At 41.4% G+C, this 25,796-nt stretch overlaps 1 protein-coding gene across 1 annotated transcript in view; it reads right to left on the bottom strand.

Annotated features, from left to right (window-relative positions):
- Positions 1–25,796, bottom strand: part of ABCA13 (ATP binding cassette subfamily A member 13) — a 394,379-nt gene that overhangs the window by 45,020 nt on the left and 323,563 nt on the right. The gene's annotated exons all lie outside the window — the stretch shown is intronic.

Below are 25,796 nucleotides of genomic sequence, written 5' to 3'. Positions count from 1 at the left end.
CAGTCGGTTAAGCGTCCGACTTCAGCCAGGTCACGATCTCGCGGTCCGTGAGTTCGAGCCTCGCGTCAGGCTCTGGGCTGATGGCTCAGAGCCTGGAGCCTGTTTCCGATTCTGTGTCTCCCTCTCTCTCTGCCCCTCCCCCGTTCATGCTCTGTCTCTCTCTGTCCCAAAAATAAATAAACGTTGAAAAAAAAATTAAAAAAAAAATAATACAGAAAGCACAGAACTCTGTAGGAGGCATATGGCATGCTTAATAAATGGCTATCATAACAATTATTTCCCCACCAAAACAATTTATGAGAATTCCTAATGGATGGGGGGGGCGCCTGTGTGGCTCAGTTGGTTAAGCGTCCGACTTTGGATCAGGTCATGATCTCGCGGTTCGTGAGTTCAAGCCCTGTGTCGGGCTCTGTGCTGACAGCTCGGAGCCTGGAGCCTGCTTCCGATTCTGTGTCTCCCTCTCTCTAGCTGCCCCTCCCCTGCTCGTGCGCTCTCTCTCTCTCTAGGTCCAAAATAAATAAACATTAAAAAAAATTTTAAAAACATGAATCAATGGCTAAACTATCATTCAGATTCAGGTTTTTAAAAAGTACATTTTTAGCATAGCCTATCCATCTCTCATTGAACATATGAAAAAATACTGCAAATGAAAACCCGGGGTCCCAGAGGAAACTCTGTACCCACAAATCGGTCACTCCTCATTCCACTGTCCCCCCAGCCCCTGGCTTTTCGTTCCTGTGGATTTGCCTGGTGGGTAGTTTATAAAACTGAACAATGCAATATATGACTTTCGCATGAAGCTTCAGAGAGGCTCACCCACGTTACAGCACAAATCTGTACTTCATTCTATTTCCTTTTACTAGTAGAAATGCACACAGAAGTTATTAAAAGAAAAAAAAAATCATCACCACCCTTTTACGGCTGCTAAAACGGAAGCCCGCGTGTTACTGCGGGCCTGGAGTTCACTAAAGGGCCAGTTCCAATAACTCCACCTTACGCTTGTCAGTCTACCATTTTTCTCATTCTGTGACCATTAGGGAGAAAGATAGAAGAACCATACAAAAAAGGAAGAGGAGAAAAAATAAGATTACAACATAAAAGGAAGAGGGAGGGAATTTTTTTCTAATTTATAGAGTTCCAATTTTGTTTTTTTAACATTTATGTTTTGAGAGAGAGACAGATCACGAGCTGGGTGGAGGCAGAGAGAGAGGGACACAGAATCCAAAAGAGGCCCCAAGCTCTGAGCTGTCAGCACAGAGCCCGACGCGGGGCTCAAACCCACGGACTGTGAGATCATGACCTGAGCCGAAGTCGGACGCTTAACTGACTGAGCCACCCAGGTGCCCCTATTCCATTGTTTAGATGCACCCCAGTTTGTTTATTCATTCACTTACTGAAGCGTACCTCTGTTGCTTCCAAATTTTGACAACTATTGATAACACTACTGTAAGCATTAGCCTACAGGGTTTTTGGGTTGTTTGGTTTTGTGTGTGTGTGTGTGCACATAAGTTCTCAAATCATCTCAATAAATACCCAGGAGGAGGATTGCTTCAGGCTATCGTAAGACTATGCTTTAGCTTTGCGAGAAACTCACAAACCGTCCTGGGTAGTGGCTGTACCACGAGCATTTCCAATATAGCTTTACCTCGTCCCCAGCTTCTGGCACTGACAGCGTCTGGGATTTCTGGCACTCTAATAGACGTGTATATATTGCTTAAATTTGAAATTCCCCAGTGACATGTGACACTGCACGTCTCTTCATGTGCCATCTGTATCTTTAGCGAGGTATCCATTCACACCTTTTGACCATATTCTAATCAGGTTGTTTATTTTTCCATTGTTGGGTTCTTTGTATCTTTTGGATACAAGTCTTGTATCAGATGCGTGCTTTGCAAATATTCTCTGTCCATCTGGGATTTGTGTTTTCACGCCCTTAGAAGTGTTCTGCCCTGAGCAGATTTTGTTTTTATTTTAATGGAGTCCAATTTAGTCTTTGAGTCATGCGTTAATTAGAAGTGCGTTGTTTAATCCCTGAATATCTGGGGATTTTCCAGCTGCCTTTCTGTTATTTCTAGCTTAATGCTAATGTCATCCGAGAAAGCATTTTGCATAACTTGTACTGTCACATTTCTAAGGAGCCCCGAATGTGGTCCATCTTGATGAACCACCCATGTGAGCCCAAACAGACCGCATACACTGCTGTTGTTGCACAACGTATCCTATAGACGTCTTCGGACCCAGCTGACTAATGTGCCCGTTAGTTCAACTGTATCCTGACTCATTTTCTGCTTGATGGATCTGTCAGTCCCTCAAAGGGGAGCACTGATGTCTCCCACTTCTCTGGGTCCACCGCCCCATCCTCGCAGGTTCTGACACGCTGGGGTGGGGTTTACACACATCCAGGTCTGGAGAACTGATTCCTTTATCATTATGCAATATCCCACTTTATTCCTAACAACTTCTTTTTGCCCTTTGTCTTGCTCTGAAATTCACGGGGACACTCCAGCTTTCTATGCATTCATGTCAGCACAGCATATCTTTCTTTTCCCTGTTGCCTTTAATCCATCCGGGTCTTTACATTTAAAGTGGATTCTTTTAGAAAACATATAGTTGGGTCTTGTCTCTTCATCCACTCTGGTAGTTTCTATCAATTGGTGCGTTTACACCAGTACATTTACAGTGACGTTTGACACACTTGGATTATAGTAACAATTTTCTATTTGTTCTCTTTGTTTCTCACTCTTTTTCTTCCTTATCTGCTTTTAGTTGAACATTGTATACGACTTCATTTTCTCTCCTTTCCTGGACTATGTTGTATTTCTTTTTAAAAATTTGTATTGGCCTGTTTCCGATTCTGTGTCTCCCTCTCTCTCTGCCCCTCCCCCTTTCATGCTCTGTCTCTCTCTGTCCCAAAAATAAATAAACATTGAAAACAAAAAATTTGTATTGGTTGTTCTGTGGTTCACGAGATACATTTATAACTGTTTCAAGCCCCCTTGCAAATAAAAATGACCTGGGAGTACCTATTTTTTTTTTGAAAGAGAGAGAGAGGAGTGGAGGGAGAGGGGCAGAGGGAGAAAGAGAGACAATCTTAAGAAGGTTCCATCCTCAGCGCAGAGCCCAACAAAGGGCTCAATCCCACAACCCCGGGATCATGACTCGAGCTGAAATGAAGAGTCGAACACTCAACCCACGGAGCGACTGGGGTGCCCCAGTGGAAGCATCTTAGAGCAGAGAATTCCCAATTCCCCCTTCCATTCCCAATTGGATTTCCACCATTCATGTCACTCAGCCATAGGCCACAATCACCAGATACAAAGTTGCTGTTATTGTTTTAAACAAACTATTTAAAATCAATGAAGAAATAATAAATCAATGAAGAATAATAAATAGGAAAGATTTTTTTATCTTCAATTACTCCTTCTCTAATGTTCGTCCTTTCTTTATGTAAATCTGACTTTCCAACCTATATTATTTTCCTTCTTTCAACATTTCTTTTTTAATTTCTTTTTAATGTTTATTTTTGAGAGATAGAGCGCGTACGTGCATGAGTGGGGGAGGGGCAGAGAGAGAGGGAGAGAGAAAGAGAGAGAGAGGAAGACACAGAATCCAAAACAAGTTCCAGGCTCTGAGCTGTCAGCACAGAGCCCGATGTGGGGCCTGAACTCGGAATGGCGAGATCATGACCTGAGCTGAAGTCAGCCATTCAACCAACTGAGCCACCCAGGTGCCCCATTTCTCTCAACATTTCTTGCAAGACAGTTCTGCTGGCAACAAATTCATTTTGTGTTGATGTCTCCTTCACTTTTGAAAGATCATTTCACAGGGTTCAGAATTCTAGGGCGTGGTAATTTTTTTCTGAATGCTTTAAACACTCCACTCCCTGCCTTCTTTCTTCCATGGCTTCTGGTAAGTCTGTAGGTAAGGTATCTGTCCCCCATGCCAGCCTCCTTCGAGAATTTGTCTTTGAATGTCTACAGCTTGGATATCACATGATCACGTGTCGGTTTTTCGGTATTTGTCTTCTTTGGTGGTTTGTGGACTTTCGGATTCCGCACTCCAGGAGTTATCACACATTTTGAAAACCAGTGCCGTCATTATTCAGCTATTTCTTCTGTCCCTTTCTCTTTTGGACTCCTTCTGGGGATACCATTGGGCACACAGGCCATGTGTCGTCCCTGTCACGATCCCCGACTGTCCGTTCCACCTTTTCATTCCTGTTTTCTCTCTGCACTTCAGTTTTCAAAGTATCTGGTAACCCGTTCACAGGTTCAGTGCTTCCTTCCTCAGCGGCATCCAGCTAATGCTGAGCCCGTCTCATGTTTGTTGTCATCCTGCTCTCTACAGTTTTCCTTTTTACTGACAGCACCTCTACTCTTCCAGTGTCCATCTCCCTGCTGACAGTGCCCATTTCTTCTCACATGTTGTCTACTGTCCCCATTAGAGTCTTTAGCACATCAGTCAGAGTTATTATAAACTCCCATTCTGATACTTCACGATCTGCCACGGCTGGGTCTGGTTTTAATGCCATTTTTGTCTCTATGGAACGTGTGTTTTGTCTTTCAGCTTGTCTTGTAATTTATTTTCTTTTGTAATTTTTTAAAAATATATTCATTTTTTAAGAGACAGAGAAAGAGCATATGCGGGGGGGGGGGGGGGACACAAAATCCAAAGCAGGCTCCAGGCTCCGAGATGTCAGCATAGAGCCCAATGCAGGGCTCGAACTCGTGAACTGTGAGATCATGACCTGAGCCAAAGTCGAAGGCTTAACCCGCTGAGCCATCCAGGCACCCTGTGTCTTGTAATATCTGGTGGAGAGTTGGACATTATTTATTAGATAAAAAGAAATTTAGAGGCATCTGGATGGCTCAGTAGGTTAAGCATCCGATTCTTGATTTCAGCTCAGGTCATGATCTCGCGGTTCATGAGTCCGAGCCCCATATGGACTCTGTGCTGACAGCGCACAGTCTGCTTGGGATTCTCTCTCTCCATCTCTCTCTGCCCCTCCCCTGCACTCGTGCTGTCTCTCTCTCTCTCTCTGTCTGTCAAAAATAAATAAGTAAACATTTAAAAAAATTAAAAGTAGAATTACTATATGATCTATGAATTCCACGACTGGCTAATCATCCAAAGAAAATGAAAGCACTAATTCCCATGTTTACTGCAGCATTATTTACAACAGCCAAGATATGGAAGCAGCCCAAGTGTCCATCCACAGGGGAACATGTGGAATATACACACGACGGAATATTGCTCAACCATAAAAAAGAATGAATTCTTGCCATCTGCAGCAACGTGGATCAGATCAGAGAATATAATGCCAAGTGAAAGAAGTCAGCCAGAGAAAGACAAATACCACGTGATTTCACCCAGATGTCAAGTTGAAGAAACAAAAGAAGTGAACGCACAAAAAAAGACAAAAAGCCAGACTCTTAAATACAGAGAACAAACGAATGGTTGCCAGAGGGGAGGTGGTAGGGAGGTAGGGTATGAAATCGACAGATGGGGGGTGAAGAGTGCCCTTGTCTTTATGAGCACTGAGAATTATATACAGTTATTGAATCATTCTATGTACAACTGAAGCTAGTATAACACCATGTGTTAATTAGATTTGAATTAAAAAAAAATAAGCAAAACAAATGATCAGGCTTTCGTGGGTCAGGGTTTCGGTCTTTTTCAGGCCATGAGTTTTGCTCATGGGCTTCTTCAGGGGGGTGCCCTCTGATGGATTCGCTTCCCCTTCTGCCCGCTGGGGGTAGGAGCCCTCCGCCACCAAGCTCCCTGGGAGTCTGTGCTCCATCACACATTCACTCCACAAGCAACGACACAAAGCCCAGACCTCATGGATACGGGACCTTGTCTCGAGGAGGCACGCCTACAGCGGAGGAGGGGACAGCGGAGAGAACAAAGAGGACAAGACAGCTGGACGCTTGCTGGGCTTGCAGTGAGTTGAGCCGGCTTCACCGGCATGGCCAAGTGTCCTGGTTTACAAGGGGTAAGAAGTGTCACGAACTGAGAAACCCCTCCATTCAGGCGAAGTGGGACAGGGGGTCACCCTCACTCATCCAAAGGAGATGTGTATGGGACGCTTCTGGGTGAGATCGATCCAAAGGGTAGGACCTTTGTGGGCACAGAGAAGAGGAAGAGAGGAGGAGGCAGGCAGAGGGAGAGACACATGAGACAACAGCATGGTGAGAGAGGAGGGTCCATGTCAAGGAGTCGTAGGAGAAGAAGCACAAACTTTGGGCTTAGTTGTGCAACAGACGGACAAAGGGGAGAAATTCTGACGCCTGCTACAAAATGGATCAGACTTGAGGACACTCTGCTCAGTGAGATGAACGTATCACAAAAAGGCAAATACTGTACGATTTCATTTATATGATGTGAGTAAGGAGTCCAAACCACGGGGAGAGAGAATGGCGACAGCCACCCAGCGGGGACAGAAGGGATCCGCGTGTGGCTGAACGGGTACAGAGTTCCGGGGCCCCGAGACCGAAGGGTCCCCGGGAACGGCCACACCAAGTGGATATGCCAGCTTCCCACGTTTCACTGCACTTCGCAGATACTGTGCTTTTTACAAACGGAAGGTTTGTGGCAGCCCAGCATCGGGCAAGACTCTCCGTGCCCTGTCTCTCTGTGCCACGTTTCAGCAATTCTCATGATACTTCAAACTTCTGCATTATTATTATAATTGTTATGGCTGTGGCGCCTGGGTGGCTCAGTCAGGTGAGTGTCTTGACTTCGGCTCAGGCCATGATCCCAGGGTCATGTGATCGGGTCCTGTGTCAGTCTCTGCACTGAGTGGGGAGGCTACCTGGGAGTCTCTCTCCCTCTCTCTCCCCAACTCGTGCACTTTCTCTCTCTCTCTCTCTCTCTCTCTCTCTCTCTCTCAAAAATGTTATGGTGATCTGTGATCAGTGATTATGACTTGCTGAAAGCTCAGATGATGGCTAGCATTTTTTAGCAATAAAGTGCTTTTAATTAAAAATACACTTTTTAGACATCATGCTCTTGTGCACTTAACAGATACAGCATAATGTAAATATAACTCTTATTTTTTAATGTTTATTTTTGAGAGAGAGAGAGCATGTGCGTGTGCACTCAGGCGGGGAAGGGGCAGAGACAGAGGGGAACAAAGGATCCGAGGCAGGCTCTGTGCTGACAGCAGAGAGCCCGACGTGGGGCTTGAACTCAGGAACCACGAGATTGAGATCATGACCTGAGCCGAAGTTGGGCGCTTAACTGACTGAGCCAACTAGGTGCCCCATAAATACAGCTCTCACATGCACTGGGAGACCACAATTCACTTGACTTACTTTGTTACGACATTCGTATTGCGGTGGTCTAGAACCCACCCGCAATATCTCTGAGGGTCCTGTACTTAACACTGAACTATCCTCTTAAACATGGTACGATGAAAACCTTTACGTCATGTTTGTTTTAGGACAATAAAAAGAGAATAGGTACACCATGCACACAGTCTCCAAAATAATGTCGGAGTGATAAAGGCATCACTTCCTTGGGAACACATAACAATTGCTCACACGTTTTCATCTTGGAACCCAGTCCCATTACACAGGAAGAACACCTGACAAGGTAAAGTAAGAAGTGAACAATACAACAGTAATAGTTGGGAGTCTTCAATACGTCACGTTCAGTAATGGATAGAAAAATTAGGCAGAACACCAAGACGGCTGCAGGATGTTTGAACAACACTATAAGCAAACCGGACCCAACAGACGTTTGGAGAACCCCCCTCCCCCACCCCCCGCCCCAGCAATGGTGGCACATGCGGTCTTCTCTGCTGCATGTGGAACATTTCCCAGGACTGAACATTTGTCACTTCATGAGACAAGTCTTGGTGCGTTGTAAGGGGCTGAAATCCTATAAAATACATTCTCTGACTGCAGTGAAATGACGAGAAATCAGCAACAGAAAGAAATTTGAGGGGACCATGAATATGTGCAAATTAAAGAACATGCCCCCAAATAACTAATAGATCAAAGAAGAACTGGTTTTTGAAAATTAGAAAATACTTTGCGATGAATACAATAAAAACGACAACATACCAAAAATCATAGCATTCAGCTAAAGGAGTGCCTGTAGGAAAGGTGTAAACTGTAATGTTTGTATTAAATAAGAAACAAGATTTAAACAAGACTTCAAAGCAATAATATAACCATTCCTCTTCAGTAATTTTTTAAAGGTGTAGCAAAATCCCCTAAAAGCATAGTAAACTAAACCTAAAGCAATTAAAAGGGAGGAAATAAAATTAGAAACAAAAAAATCACAAAAAGTAGAAAAATAAAACAATAGAGAAAATCAGTAAAATTTATAACCCTTTGGCTAGACTAACCAAAAAAAAATTAATTAATTAAAAAAAGGGGAAAAAATTCAAATTACTAAAATAAGGAATGAAAGAGAGGATATTATTACCAACCTTACAGAAATACAAAGGTTTCTAAGGGAACACTATAAATTATATTCCAAACATTTAGACCCCTACACCTCACCCAATATATAAAAATCAACTCAAAATGGATCAAAGTCCTAAATGTAAAAGACAAAACTATAATACTTTCAGAAGAAAACAAATGCATTAAGCTTTCTGACGTCAGGCCACAGTTTCTAGATATGACATAAAAAACATAAGTGACAAAAGACAAGATAGAGGCTATCATCTCCACCAAAAAAAAAGGTTATAACGAATACGTGAATTTAGTAAGTCTGCAGGCTACACAATCAGCATACCAAATTTAATTTTGCTTCTATACGCCAACAATGAACTATCAGAGAGAGAAATGAAACAAAAAATGATCCCAATGGCAACTGCATTAAAAAAGAATAAAAAAACAGGAATAAGTTTAACCAAGGAGGGAAAAGATCTGTACGCTGAAAACTAGAAGGCATCAGTGAAAGAAATTGAAGGAAACACAAATAAATGGAAAGATATTCCATGCTTATGGATTCTTCCAATGAAAAATTAATATGGTTAAAATGTCCCCACTACACAAAGCAATCTTCAGACTCGGTGCACTCCGTACTGAAATTCCAATGACGTGTTTCACAGAAATGGACAAAAACAATCGTAAAATTGTATGGAACCACAAGAGATCCTGAATAGCCAAAGCAATTATGAAAAAGAAAAACAAAACTGGAGGCGTCATGCTTCCAGATACAACCTATGTGACAAAGCTGAGGTCATGGAAACAGTATGGTATTGGCATAAACACTGACATCTAGATCAGTGGAACAGAATACATAGCTCAGAAAGAAACACGTGCTTATATGCCCAGTTAATTTACAACAAAGGAGTCAAGCATACACAATGGGGAAAAGACAGTCTCTTCAATAAATAGTGCTGGGAAAATAAAAACCACATGCAAAAGAACAAAACTGAGCTTTACCTTACATCACAAACAGCGATCATCTCAAACGGAACTGTAAACTTTCTAGAAGAAAGCATAGGGGTTAACCTTCTAGGCATCGGGCTTGGCGATAATTTTTGAGATTTGACGCCAAAAGCGAAGGCAACAAAAGCAAAATAAAGCAGTGGGACTAGATCAAATTAAAAAGCTTCTGGACAGCCAAAGAAATCATTTACAAAATGAAAGGAAAACCTATAGAATGGGAGAGAATATTTATAAACCATGTACCTGATAAGGGGATTAGCCAAAATACACAAAGAACTCACAAAAATCAATAGCAAAAAAAAAAAAAAAAAAAAAATCCAATTAAAAACCTGACAGAACTGAACACGCTTTTTTCCAAAGAAGACATCCAGACGGCCAACAGACACATGGAAAGATGCTCAACAGCACTCATCATTGGGGAAAGGCAAGTCAAAACCACAATGAGGTATCACCTCACACCTGTCAGAATGGATGTCATCAAAAAACAAGAAACAAGTGTTGGCCAGGATGTAGAGAAAACGGAACCCCTAGGCACCGTGGGCGGGAATGCGAACTGGTGCGGCCACTGTGGAAACCAGTATGGAGCTTCCTCAAAAATTAAAAATAGAACCTTCCCTATGTTCCTGCAATTCTGCTTCCACAAATGTATCCGAAGGAAACGAACACACTATGTCAAAGAGATGTCTGTGCCCCTAAATTCGCTGTGGCATTACTGACAGCATGGAAACAACCTAGGTGCCCATTAACAGATGCATGCATAAAGAAGTTGTGAGATTTTATATACACACACACACACACACACACACACACACACACGTATGAGGAAAAGAAACACTACATGACATTGTAATGTCACTTATATGTAGAATCTTAAAGGAAAAGAAAAAATAAACAAACTCACGTAGAAAGAGACCAAATTAGTGGGCGCCAGAGGTGGGGTGGGAGCAGGGAAATCGGAGGAAAAGCCCAATCGTCCATGTGTAAGACACAGAAGACCAGGGATGGAAGGTGCAACATGGCGCCCGGGGCTAGCACCGCTGTGCGGTGCGTCGGCTTGGTGTAAGGAGACCAGAGCTAAGACTTCTCATCACAAGGAGGAAAACATTTTTCTTTCTTTCTTTCTTTTTTTTTTTTGGTCTATATGAGATGCTGGATGCTAACTAAAGTTACTGTGGTCATTTCACGATAGACGTAAATTAAATCAGAATACTATACACCTTAAACACATACGGTAGGCCAATTATGTCTCAATAAAACCAGAAAAGGAAAACTTTTTAAAAAGAAATTTAAAACTATGCCAGGTGACAGATGGGTTAATTAGCTAGATGGGAGGACTCCTTTTACAATGAATATGTCTATAAAATCATCACCAGGTACACTTTAAATGGCTTACAATTTTATTTGTCAATTATTCCTCAATAAAGATGAAAAAAATACCAAAAAAAGGCAGACAACTCGCACATCATCAAAATTTAAAATGTTTGTGTTTTTAAAAGAACATCAAAAAGTATAGAAAAGCAGCTTATACAAATGGAAGAATTTTTTGTAAATCATTTATCTAATAATGTAGTTGTTCTGGAATATATAGATAATACGTACAACTCAATAATAAAAATGCAAGTAATCCAACTTTTTAAATGGGCACAGTGTCCGAATATAGATTTCTCCAGAGATGCACCAATAGCCAACAAGCATAGAAAAAAATATGGTCATCCCAACAAGCAGGGATGAGCACAGGGTGTCATATGTAAGAGATGAATCACTGGGGTCTACTCCTGAAACTAAGACTACACTGTACGTCAACTAACTTGAATTTAAATTAAAAGAAGAAAGAAAGGAAGAAAAAAATATGGTCAGCGCCATTAGCCATTAAGGAAATGCAAATCACAACCACACTGAAGTACCATCTCATACCCAGTAAGATGGCTATAATCAAATGGGTGGACAATAATACATATTTGTGAGGATGTGGACTATAAAACAGTCGGGAACATAAAAGAGTACAGCTGCTTTAAAGAAATAGCTTGTGGCGCCTCAGCTGCTACCTTCAGAGATACCTGCTATATGACTCAAGGATGACTCCTAGCTGTCTGCTCGAAAGATCCAAAAACATACATCCACGAGAAAGCACTCGTGTCTCTCTGTCTCTCAAAAAGGAATAAATGTTTAAAAAATCTTAAAAAGGAAGTATTAATACATGCTATGACACAAATAAACTTTGAAAACCATATGCCAAGCTAAAGAAACTAAACACAAAAGGCCACACATATCATATGTTTCCGTTTTTACGAAATGTCCAAAATAGGCACATCCTTAGAGACAAGAAGGCAATTAAGGGTTGGTGAAGGCTGGGGGATAGGGACAACAGTGAATGACTACTCATAGTAAAAGGTCTCTTTTCAAAGTGATGAAAATGTTTGGGAATGAGACACTGGAAATAGTTACAGTTTTGTGACTATACTAAAAACCACTGGGTTGTTGTTACACTTGGTGTGAATATGCATGAATCATATCCATCAGAATGGGGTGTCAGCACCTGCAACAGCTAAATAGCGCATGCTGTCTGGAAGAAATTTCATTCCTCAACATAAATGTCTTCATGTGTTCAATGAATGTTCTGGAACATCTGTAGCACATGTGTGTCAATACCAACCCAAATGAACAAACACACAGCACAAACGATATGGCTGTATACCACAGACGTGATACTGCCAGGAAATAGCAAACAGAGTATGTACCATATGATTCCATTAAAATTTTTTAGTGTTTATTTATTTTTGAGAGACAGAGACAGACAGAGAGAGAGTGAGTAGGGAGGGGCAGAGAGAGAGGGAGACACACACAAAGTCATAAGTAGGTTCCAGGCTCTGAGCCGTCAGCACAGAGCTCGACGTGGGGCTTGAACTCACTGACTTCGAGACAGTGACCTGAGTCGAAGTTGGATGCTTAACCAACTGAGCCACCCAGGCATCCCTGAATAAAGTTTACAAGCAGGCTAATTTCTGATGATAAAAGTCACTACAGTGCTTATCTTTAGTTTGGACGCCTCTTGACGGAGACAGTTCATGATGGGGGCTTCTGCGTCCTGGCAATGATCTGGGTCCTAAGGATGCTTATACGGGTGGGCTGTCATAATAAAAATTCATCAAACCTTACACTTAGGATTTTTAGCTACTACACATCTCAACTGAAAGTTTACATTTCAAAAATTGTTCACCTGTACATGCTAATCTATAAAACTCCTGGCACAATTTTTCATGTTTAAGGATGTTTTTCCAGGTTCTGCTGGAATGAGTTTTCCTGGTCTCCTAGCAGTTCCTCCCCAAATCAACTAGCTTTATGACAATTTAAATGTGTGAAACTTATATTTAAACAGCTCAAGCCACTTAAAGCTATGGAAGACAGATTTAAATTATCCTTTTTATGGTTCGGTGGCCCCAGGACACCTGCAATGCCCACACCCACATTTATTCCTTCCCAGCAGGTATCTCTGGGCTTCAGAACAGGTGAAACACTCAGAACAGGTTAATAAAGGCAGCCGGGGGGTGTAGGGATTTAACACTAGAAAGAGTCCAATGTCTTCCTGTCTTCAGAGCTACTCATCACCCAGTGCACTGACGACTGCCTAATTTCTAGTTACACACAAGCGACATTTTTAAATTAAGGACAAAATTTCACATCAGAGTGGAACGAAGGGGCTTCTCCTCTACGTTCAGAGCAGGACATCTGTTGTCGGCTGTGCGGGTAAAGCACTTGCATTTGCTCTGAGTCAGTAGAAATCACCCCATTCACATCTTGCACATAAGATACCTATCAGTTCTACCGTGCGTATGATGCACTGACATCCATCACTGTGGGTGGTTTAGCAGAATGTCTGCAGAAAAGAACCAGCGGCTACTGAGCCACGGTGGGGCTGAGCCTTCAAACAGCATTAAAGACACATTAAGTCGAAGCATGCCGGGGCCTCTCTAGCTCTGGTTTGTTAGCTCCGGTCCCTACACCTAAGCCAGAGTTCACCCTCACTGACCCAGAAGGAGAGGAGCCCAAGGTTATAAATCTTAACCTATCCGCGAGGGATGCTAACCAAACATTTCCTATGCCAAGACCACGGGGAATCACATTTACTCGTTTATTAGAAAACACTCTCCTCTATTTTATGGTTTCCACACCCTTGCAGGTCAGTAATCTCGACCTGATAAAGGAGGGCATAATACTCTGTACGCTTCATGCTTCAGCGCCTCTTGGAAAAGCAAGACATTTTTCAGTCATGGATCTGACTTAAAAATGAACTTCAAGTGACTCTTACGCGACGCGCTCTGACCAGCTTTGTTTTTTTTTTTCCTCCTTATTTAATGATGTAACATATCAAGGAATTCTGAAAATTAATAAGATGTTTGGAGCCCTGTGAGGGCCTGTGCCAAGCCCTGCTTCAACACTGGAAGAGATTTTAGCTGAGTTCTACTCCCTTTCGGGTATCTAATTTCCTTTATGTTATCAGCGGTCACGGAGCTGCGGAAATGGGTTTAAAAAGAGCCAAGAAAGAAGTGTTCAGTGGTCCTGGGGTGACCTGCTTCCCAGTCAGATTTTTAAACCTGTCTGCCTTGAAACTGCTTGATGTTTTACTGCCACTATCCACACTTCACTGCGGGGTTTACCTACTAACGCACCCCACACCGCAGCCTTCGTCAGGTGAGTGAGTGCAGAGTTGTTCTCACAACTGGTTTCCAATTCACAACTGGATTGCCCAGGAGCAGCTCCCAGTGTCTCGTGGACACCAGCCGTGTGTCAGGGGAAGCTTCTGAGCCCGTGAGCAAACCCAGTGACTGGATGTGCACCTTCCATTATGGCGGCACATGGTTTTACAAAGACTACCAGGCCCCCATGTTGTTTTGTTTCTTAAAAGTGGGTCAGTAAGATGTTTTTACCTCATTTTCTGAATAAGTCCGTTCCCTGGGTTTAAGCCTACACACGTACACACACACTCACACACACATCCCCCACAAATTTTATCATCTATCACCTTATACAAATGATGTGTGAAATATAAGTACAGATAACGAGCATATTTATAAGTATAATTCATGTGAGAAGCCAAGTCTTTAAAACCAACGTAAAAGATTAATACTGACTTCTAAATAGATTAGGGCTGTTCAGTCACAGATAAACCAGGTAAATGGCCACACTCCTAATTATTCTAATTTTTTTTTTCAACGTTTATTTATTTTTGGGACAGAGAGAGACAGAGCATGAACGGGGGAGGGGCAGAGAGAGAGGGAGACACAGAATCGGAAACAGGCTCCAGGCTCTGAGCCATCAGCCCAGAGCCCGACGCGGGGCTCGAACTCACGGACCGCGAGATCGTGACCTGGCTAAAGTCGGACGCTTAACCGACTGCGCCACCCAGGCGCCCCACTCCTAATTATTCTAAATGTCCTCCCATCAAACCCGTAACTGAATGAGGCTGATCACTAGCCCCATCATATTTTTCCCTTTACTTCCTTCCACAAATGTTAGGGAGAAGGAAGAAAAGAACGAGTGTTGGGAATCAGAGACTAAGTCACCACTAACTTCAAGCTACATAACTAAGGAGAGTCTTTCACCTGTCTGGTCTCAGGTACTTCACCCGCAAAATGAAGGGGGTGGGTCATTTATTGAGATAATACTATGCACATCTTCAGAGAGCTCATGAGGGAACAAACTTACCAACCGTGTGTTCTACCCCCTGACACCAGTGGAGCTGAGCTGTCTCAGGAACCTCTGGTTAGTATTCAACAGAGGTACACGTAAGACTAAGAGAACAGAGACATTCACGCCGGGGGTACGTACACCGTGATTTTTATTCACTTTTACCTCCCCCCTGCACCTGACTGAGAGAGAAGCCACAAATCTGATTACGGAAAGTCCTTTTCAAACAGTAAAATTATACCAAATTATATTTTCAGGCTGCCAAGATTTTGCCTTCTTCCCCACAAGAAAATGCTACAAATTCCTGGCAACAAAATGGCTCATCCAATCATAACACATTTTTTGTGCATAGCATGGGCCAATCTTCCAGCCTAATCGTTTATTCAAGGAGATTAGTTAAGACAACAAAGACTTGTTTATAAAGAATAAATGGTGGCTTCTGCTTTTCACTGATGCCACCGTCACTCAGACCTTCCTTTGATACATCATCATGATGACCAATCCCAGTCCACGTTTACGAACTATCCGGAAATCAGAAGCACAATTGCAGATTGTCTGCACCCCTTTACAAGGTTCACCTCTGCCTCAGGTCACAGTTAAACGTTAAGCAAGGTGTTCTGTAAGCTTACAGACGCAGGATAATAAATATGAGTGTCACAAAATCATAGGATAATAATCCGTAATATACCTCGCACATATCCGTATGTAAGTGAATTCAAAATCTTTTTAGTGCATTACTGATTCCATGGTAAGTATTGTCAGGAAGAGCCTTTTAACTTTAAATAGTTCAAATTAAGGGCGCCTGGGTGGCTCATGTAATTAAGCATCTGACTCTTCATTTTGGCTCAGGACATGATCTTACAGTTCGTGAGATCGGGCCTCGCATCAGGCTCTGCACTGACAGTGTGGAGCCTACCTAGGATTCTCTCTCTCTCTCTCTCTCTCTCTTTCTCTTTCTCTCTCTGTCTCTCTCTCTCCCTCTCTTTCTGTTCCTCTCCTACTTGTGCTCTCTCTCTCTCTCAAAATAAGTAAACTTTAAAAAAATTAAATAGTTCAAATTACTCTAACGTTGGATACCTCTGATTATTTAAATTACATGCAGAATCTTCATGTAAAGAAATACTAAAAACGATGCCAATTACAAGAAATTGACAAGTTACGAATGTTGGTACAACTATTCTCTACCTACTTGACATTTTGAATATTTAAGCAGGGGCAGGCAAACTCACTAGGATCCTTAGTTTCTCAAAGTGGGATTTAAAAAAAATTCCTGTTAGAAGTACAAGTTACTTTACTATGTCATGTCTCAAAATGCACTGAGAATCGCTATCATAAAAAATAATACATTGAAAATAAAGCTGTCAGCAAAGTGGCTTCATCTTTTATGGTTAATAAGCTGTTGATAAACAGTAACCAAAAGATGATAATCCTTCAATTTGATAACATTATTTAAAGTTTTTAGTCTTTCAGAAATTATAATGTGTTTTTCCTCAAAAAAAACCCAAAATCAAACATGACACCATGGAGAATTCAAAGTTGTTTTCCTTTTACAAATGGACTTAACATGCATATAGGAGAGTTATGCTGCCCCAAACGCAGATGCTGGTGAGGATTGGAGATAAACATCACACCCAATCTCCGGCCATGTCCAGTTCTGACCCCTGGGCCAGTGCCATGTTGCCCCCCCCTCAAAATGTTAGGGGTAAAAAGATGAAATGGAAAGATCCATTTAAAAAGAAAAGAGGAATGGTATGTGGAATCGGGAATATACAATTCAGTATTGTTTATAATGAGGAGTTAGAATGACCCCTATAGAGACAACAGATTACATGTTAGAGAGAGTTTATTTGTAGAGGAAACCAGAGAAGCAAACACAGGCTAAAAACCCTCCAAATTATCAGACGAAACGTGGAGCCATGCAGAAAACAGAAACGAGCAGTCAACAAAAACAATAAGAGACCATATAGTGAGGCAATGAAACAAAGAGTCCCAGCATTACATTAGAAAGCACAGTATAGGGGCTCCTGGGTGGCTCAGTCGGTTAAGTGTCTGACTCTTGGTTTCTGCTCAGGTCATGATCTCACAGTTTGTGAGTTTGAGCCCTGCATCAGGGTCTGCACTGACAGCGCAGAGCCTTCTTGGGATTCTCTCTCTCCCTCTCTCTCTGTCCCTCCCCTGCCCTCTTTCTCTCTCTCTCTCTAAATAAATAAGTAAATTAAAAAAAAAAAAAGAAAGCACAGCATAAAATGAGAGGACAGCATGAACATAAAACAAATTCTCTAGCAATACAATAAATACAAATGGATAAGGTCAACTATTAAAGCAAAAGACTACAAGACTGAATCACAGGCAAAAACCTAAGTCAGCTCTGAGAGAGGCAGATCTCGAGTGCAGGGATGAGGAAAAGGCAGATAACAAAACAGAAGGGATCACAATATTATTATCAAATAATAATTTGGAACTTCGCAATAAAAGCTCTTTCTGAGAAGAAAAATCAAATGACATTGTGAAATGTCTGGAAAATAACAACAACAATAAATGAAGCCATACGAGTGGAATATTTTCTAAAACAATGGTCAGAGGAAAATTCACAGCTTTAAATTTTAATCAAGAAGAAATAATTAGAATTAATAATCACGCTAAAAGAGTGACAAAAAGACCAAAAGGACATCTAAGGATAGGAGAGGAAAGAACAGTTAAAGGAGAAATTCGTTAGAAGACAAGATTTTATAGAACAGTTAAATAAATAGTTGGTTCCATGCAAAAGAACAAATGATCACTTTCTCTAGAATTAAGAAAAAAAAAAAAGGACAAATCACAAAGGTAAAAAATCACAAAGCCAAAAATCTTAAATAAAAATGAGGGCATTGCAAATATACACAAAATCAAAACAATAAAAGCCATCACTTCTCCCAAATCAGAGCGTTTAATGAAAGCGGTCTTCCAGGAAACACCAATGGCTTGTCCAGATCCACAGACTGCCTACCTCAACAAAGATTGACGACCTCCTTCAAAATGGAAAAGCAAATGTTGAAAAAATGACTCCCGCTCACTCCTCTCTCCCAGCCACACAGATCTGTGCACAGAAGGTACACAAAGCTGAACAGGAAACCTCTGGGGAGAAATATGGACCAGTGGGAAGATGGCTCTCCTTTTCCATAGTCTCTGAATATTCTCATCATGTGCCTGCACTTCATGATCAATAATATTTCAAATGATAACGCCAAATGCCAAATACCCACCCCCCACAAATATTTACCTGATAAAACGAATGTTAAAGGAAACTGATATTTTAGAGCAGTGAGTGTTCCTACAAAGCCCACAGCCTTCAAGATACAATCCTGCGGGGCGCCTGGGTGGCTCAATCAGTTAAGTGCCTGGCTCTTGATTTTGGCTCAGGTCATGATCTCACAGTTTGTGGGATCGAGCCTCACATCAGGCTCCATGCTGAACACACAGAGCTTGGTTGGGATTCTCTCTCCCCCTCTCCTCTGCTCCTCTCACGCTCACAGTCTCTCTCTCAAAAAAAAATGAATAAACCTAAAAAATAAATAAATGAAATAAAACAAAACATGCTCCTGCATGACATGTTCAGTAGCTCGAGGATAAAGAGCGTCACCATCCCTGTGGAAATCACAACGTATCCGTGTCATTACGGGGGACGATACCAAACGTTTACTATTTACGCGAACTCATTCTGGTAATCGTCTACCATATGCAAAGGGAACAAATTACAGCAATGTCACAACTTTCTGTCCATCTAAGATGCATATTCTCTTTTACAGCTATGTCTAGGAAAAAGAAAGAAAAAGACCACGGATTACGGTGCATTCGTCCCTTTGAAAGAAAAGTACGTAGTTCAGGGAAAAGAAGGTTGAATATGAGACCAAAAAGAAAAGAAAAAGAAAGCCAGCATTTTCTCCTACATGACAATTCCCTTTTCGCATTCCGAGTTGTTGACTGACACTTCACTCCTCAGAGGATCCTGACTCAACCTCAGACTTGTGCTCAAACCACAGCTGACTCCACTTCTTTCAAGAACTGCATTCAGAACGTGCGGTATGTGTTTCTCCTCAGTTCTTCTGCTTTAGTCCTCCCCGAACCCACCCACACCTCTGAGAAAAAACCACGGAAGGAAAGGTCCCTGCCCATGTGAATCCCCATGCTCCCCCCTTGTCCGGTATTAACCCAAACCACAGCCCTGACTTCCAGCTCAAGGTGACATCTGCAACATTTCCCCAAAATGCCCATTATATTAAACACAACCTCACCCTGTGGAAAATAATGCGGTAACCTCGGAGGGCATCTTAATGGTTAAGCAACAGTAGGGGCGCCTGGGTGGTTCAGTCGGTTGGGCATCCGACTTGGACTCAGGTCATGATCTCACAGTTTGTGGGTTTGAGTCCTGTGTCCGGCTCTGTGCTGACAGCTCGGAGCCTGGAGCCTGCTTCGGATTCTGTGTCTCCCTCACTCACACTCCGTCTCTCTCTCTCTCTCTCTCTCTCTCTCTCTCTCAAAATTAAATAAACATGAAAAAATTTAAAAAATAAAAATAAATAAGTAGGAGGAATAATGCAAAACTTTAATAAAAAACAGAATCTAAAGCCCTAGAACATATTATCAAATCTGAAAAGGAAAACGATCTGAAACTAATATAATACTTTTTGTTAATTATACTTGAATAACACATACATATTAGGAATATATATACACATATATGTAACGAATGAAGGCTAAAAAAAAGTGTGTATATATATATATATATATACACACACACACACACACATATATATTGGGAACAAAGTAATGGTGTTAAAAAAAATCCTCTTTCCTATTTAAATCATCTTTCTTCAAGCTGAAAGATTTTTTTCACTACTTATGGCTACTTCTAATTTGATTTTTATTTCTGATAACTGCTTATATTATTTACGAATCTGTTTCTAATTATAAAACTAATATATCTGTATTGTGTAAATCACAGTAATCTTGAAAAATAAAACTAAAGCCGCCAATAATAATATTACTCAGAAATAAACACTTTACATACCCCTCTCTAAAATAAAAATTGAAATTAAAATAAATTCTTTTAAAAAAGGAAAAAAAGACAGTTCTGGAAATCCATAAGCTTTGATTAGAATTCAAAAAAAATGTCACTATTGTTTCTGGAAATTCCAGCTTTTGAAAGGTTAAAAGTAAATGCAAATGACCAAATGGGATTGTGGTGGCAATGCAAAGGTGTTTAGTAGTTAGTAAATCTAGGTGTCCAATTAAATGTGGATACTGAATATACATTTTACCTTTATTGCCTCCCAAATTACATTAAAATGATATCTCACCCTACATGAAGCCCAGATACTATAAAATGTATATAACTCCTACATAAGATAACTAGAAAGAAAAAAGAACTCTTAAAAATGTAAAAACTACAATTGAAATAAAATAATAAAGAGACATGGACAGCAAAGTTGAAAAAGTACCCCAGAAAGAAGAACCAGAAGATAAAGAGATTGAATACTGTGTTCTAAGAGACACAATAACTGAATAATAGGTAAGCAAGAAAGAAAGAACAGAGAAAACACAGGTGAGAATTATAAAAGAAAAAAAAAATCAAGAAATTTTCTCAGCATGAAAAGAAGTAAACTTACAGATTAAAAAGATCCACTCTCAGGGGCACCTGGATGGCTCCGTCAGTTAAGCATCTGACTTCGGCTCAGGTCATGATCTCACTGTTCCTGAATTTGAGCCCCGTGTCAGGCTCTGTGCTGACAGCTCAGAGCCTGTGGAGCCTGCTTCAGATTCTGTGTCTCCCTCTCTCTCTGCCCCTCCCCAGATCATGCTGTGTGTGTCTCTCTCTCAGAAATAAATAAACATTAAAAACGAAGTTAAAAGGATCCACTTTTAAGCATAATAATAAATTTTTAAAAAGCATAATGATAACTTCTAAAAAAGAATACCCATGCCATAGTGTATCACTGTGAAGTTTCAAAACATAAGAACAAATAAAGATCCTAAAAAGTTTCAGGAAAAACAAATCACTCCAAAGATGGTTACAATCTCAAAATCAGCTTTAAATCAGCTTTTTGGAATTCTCAAAATCAGCTTTAAATCTTAGAAGTAATAGTGGAGAAATGTATTCAAAATTCGGAGGGAATATGATTTCTAACCTAGGTTCTATACCCTGCCAAAGTATCAAGCATGGGAACAACAAGGGAGAGAACAAAATGATTCCTGAGAAATGGTGAAAGGTGACACAAGACACAAGTCACAACAGCTCAATGGCACGCATGAATACAGGCAGGCATAGAAGGCTCTAGAAAGTCATGATATCTTCAAGAAGATGTGAGTGACAGACTAACTGATAGGCTTGAATGGATTGTAAAGGGCGGGTCATTCACAGAAAATAAAGCAAACGAACACAGACACTAATAAAAATTTGCACAAGGAAGGAAATGTCACTGTATTTCAGGGCTCAGCTGTAGCCATAATAGCGTAAACCCTGAATGATGCACTGTGTGTACATGTTCCTTTAAAAAATGTGAAAAATAAGATAACTCAAAGCATGGAAAAAAGCGGATCACAGACATTCATGATTTAGAAATATCAAATAAAATCAGCACACATTCCTGATCAAAACTTCTGAATAAGAGTGGTTGGTAAAAGATACTTAGTATCACTGGAGCTTTAAACACAATTCTAGAAGTTCAAGTAAATTCAATCAAATAAAATAATGAAAAAATTACATGTATATTAGAAATTAAGAAGTATTTTTTTTGTCTACCAAGAAAAGTGAAGATGTTTAACCAAGAGAATATTAAATAAAAAAAAAGAATTCAAGAGAATGACTGGTCACAACTTTAAAAAACAATTGTTAGGGGCGCCTGGCTGGCTTAGTCGGTTGAGCGGCCGACTTCGGCTCAGGTCACGATCTCGCGGTCCGTGAGTTCGAGCCCCGAGTCAGGCTCTGTGCTGACAGCTTGGAGCCTGGAGCCTGTTTCGGATTCTGTGTCTCCCTCTCTCTGACCTTCCCCTGTTCATGCTCTGTCTCTCTCTGTCTCAAAAATAAACGTTAAAAAAAATTTAAAAAAAAATTGTTAAATACCTTCCTTGAAATGTCAACATTAACCAACTACGATTATGAGAAGACTCCATTCACAGCACCGTCAAATTACATAAAACCTAAAGGTATATCCCAAACAAGAAAAATGGAGGCTACATTCTAATTTAAAGAAGAATATTATAGAAATGTGCAGTAAGTGGAAAGTGAGACAAAAGTCCTAGATGAGAAGGCTCTATATGACCAATATTTTCACTGTTTTTACAATTCTTCATATACATGTAGTTTTCACAGCAGGAAACTTCTGGTAACTAATGATAAAGGCACTTGCTGTGATAGTAAAACATATGAAACCAGAGTTTAAAAAGATAGGATAGAATTTGTTCCAGAAGATGCGAACAAATTCAAAATTATAAGCACACAAACATATCAGATACATATACACATATTTAATATTTTATTAAATGGTAAATGAGTCGTTGCAAATCCATAAAGCAAAGACAGACTTTTGATACATAGCTTTGGGAGAAGCTTTTCTTTAATTCAAATTTAAATTCTATCTTATTCTCTGTCCCTCAATAAGATACAGATCTATAAGGATTTGGGTATAAACAAACAGATGAACAAAGAATTAGAATTTTTATGCTGGGTGAATACCCCTACTTGAGTGAGGAAGGTTTTCCTACGCATTACCCTGGTGGCCACATAAACCAATGGCACCAAAGAGATAAAAATGTTTGGAATCCCTGGAAATGAAAACCTCCCTGAGGTCATCTTATCCGCCCAGTCATAAGGGAGATCTTGGAATTGAGATTGTTGATGAAATGAATTGCTCCCATGGGGATGTTAAAACAGTGCCGTACATCTAGTTTGTTTGTTTTTGTAGTTCCTTGGAAGTATCTACAATTAGATGCTCTGCGTTCCTGCCGAACGCCTGCCCCCCTTACTCGTTCACAGGCTGCAGAGGATGGGCCTCAAGGGTGGTGGATGTGGGAGCGCTTTCCCACGACTGTTAGCTCAATGACTCACAGACCGAGTCTACGCCTTCTGCTGTGACCCTGTAAGAGGCTTATGAGGAAGGGCAGGGACGGAAGAGAAAGGAAGCCTCTTCTGCAGTCGACAGCCTCCCTGAGTCCCTCCTGTGACATGACCACGGGATGTGACATCACCATCAGTGGTGACCGCTGATTCAGCAGGGAGGCCACACACCCTTGATGAGTTGGCCCAGCATAGAAAGTATGAAACCTTAGAACGTGGCTGCAGACCGTGTGGAGACGGGGCCTTCAGAGAGGCCATTAAGGTTAAATGAGGTCATGAGTGGAGCCGAAATCCAACAGGACTGGGCCCACACAGAGAAAAGGCCGCTTGAGGACACAGCGAGAAGACAGCCGTCTGCCAGGCGAGGAGAGACACCTCGGGGGAAACTAAGCCTGCCCACACCTTGATCTTGGACTTCTCATCTCCAGAACCGAAAAACTAAATTTCTTTTTTTTTAAGTTTATTTATTATTTTGAGTGGGGGGGGTCAGCGGGAGAGGGAAGGGGAGAGAGGGGCAGAGAGAGAGGGAGAGACAGAATCCCAAGGAGACTCTGCACCGTCAGCACAGAGCCTGACACAGGGCTTGAACCCACGAATCGTGAGATCATGACCTGAGCTGAAATCACTTCACCGAATGAGCCACCCAGCCACCCCTGAGAAAATAAATTTCTATTGCTTAAGCCACTTCATCTGTGGTATTTTGTTATGGGAGCCCCAGCAAACTTTATATCTAACACACACACACACACACACACACACACACACACACACACAGAGTTATTCACCGTGGGGTGTCATCCTCTGCAAAAAGAAAAATAAGCACACAAAAAAAACCACAATTGTTTTAAAGGAATTGGTGCTCAAACACAAAGGGAAAACAAAATCTACAAAGTGTCAAGTATTTTTAGAAGCCCGTGAAAAGCTGCATTTCCTACGAAAATAAGTACTGGGACATCCTGTGGTAGGCAAGCACGGTCCAGACACGGAGCTGTGCTCCATCTAAGTGTATAATTGAGACGCAGGGGAGAGAGAGTCAGGGTGTTGCAGACCCCACCGGGCCACAACGTTCTCCTTGTTTCCCGGACACCTCAAGGCCAAAACTTCAATGTGGCAGTAAGAATAGGTCTCCTGGGGCGCCCGGGTGCCTCTGTCGGTTGAGCATCTGACTCTCGATCTCCACTCAGGTCGTGATCTCACAGTTCATGAGTTCGAGCCCCGCGTGGGGCCCTGCACTGATGGGGCAGAGCCTGCTTAGGATTCTCTGCTTCTCTCTTCCCCTTTCCTACTTGCTCTCTCTCTCTCTCTCTCTCTCTCTGTCTCTCAAAATAAATAAACTTTAAACAAAATAATAGCTCTACTGAGCACTCACTATGGGCCAGACGTCGGTGATCTCATTCAACCCTCATCTACCTTACCTCGACAGACATTACTGTCTCATTTTAAAAATTAGCAAACTGATGTTTAACAAACATCAATGCTTTCCCGAGGTTGACACAGCCGGACAGCGGCAAAACCGAGACTTGAACTAAGAGAGTCTCACTGTCGAACTCAGACTGAAACGTAACACCTTGCCGCCCATCTTTTGCCTGTGAATGACTCTCCAAGATGGAGATCACGGTTCACAAGTGCCATGTACATCAACAAGTGAAACAAATGTCTGTTTTACACAGTAAAGACACAAGGACAAGGCTTCGGACAATTAAAGCACTAAAGAAGAGCTTTGGTTATTTTGCCAAATCTCAAAGGTCACCATTTTATTTCACCTGCATGACTAGATAGTAAATTAATACAAAAGTCACATGACTTGAGTCCATTCACATGGTTGTGTCCATACAGATTGCATGATTAATTCACCAGTGGGAAATATAATGGCTATTTTTATTTTTAAGCCAACAAAAATTCTTTTTTAATTGTCTTCCCCCCACCAGGTCATATATTTAATCGTGCTGCTTTGGTTAGAGTATTTTTTAAATTAGCGTTATGTATGATATCTGAAATACAAGTGCAGAGAGCAAGCGTATCATTCGTGTGAGGAACGAATTCTTTCAAACCAGCATAAGAGATAAATACTGACTTCCAACTAAGTGAGAGCTCTTCAGCCACAGATACACCAGGAAAATGACCACACTCTCAAGCAATCTTCACATCCTCCTATCAAAGCCGTAGCTGAGCAAGGCTGGTCATCAGCTCCGATGCCCAAACCTAGCATTTTTCTTTTACTTCTGTCCACAAATGTTACAAAGAAGGAGGAAGGGAACAAGTGTTGGGAATCAGAAGACTTAGGCGGCGCTAACTTCAAACGATATGACTAAGTTGAGTCGTTCACCTGTCTGGCCTCAGGCTCTTTACCTGTAAAATGAGGGGGATGAGTCATTTATTGAGGAACTACTGTGCACATCTGCAGAGAGCTCATGATCCAACAAACTTACCAATGAAAAATGAAACACAGCGTGACAGGATACTTTAATGGTGACATGGTCAAGTGCCACTTAGGACAGAGCTGAGAATAACTCTATCTTCCCAATGGGTGGTCATAGACTAGTTTGTGCTTGACCGTGACAGACAGCTGGAGCTCCTCGGGTGAAAACAGACGTGCGGAATGTAGA

This window comes from Lynx rufus, unplaced genomic scaffold, assembly GCF_022079265.1.
Source record: "Lynx rufus isolate CCGP_SWC_20201006 ecotype Redwood Valley unplaced genomic scaffold, mLynRuf1.p SCAF_4, whole genome shotgun sequence".
Taxonomy (NCBI): domain Eukaryota; kingdom Metazoa; phylum Chordata; class Mammalia; order Carnivora; family Felidae; genus Lynx; species Lynx rufus.
This window is presented reverse-complemented; position numbering and strand designations above follow the sequence as displayed.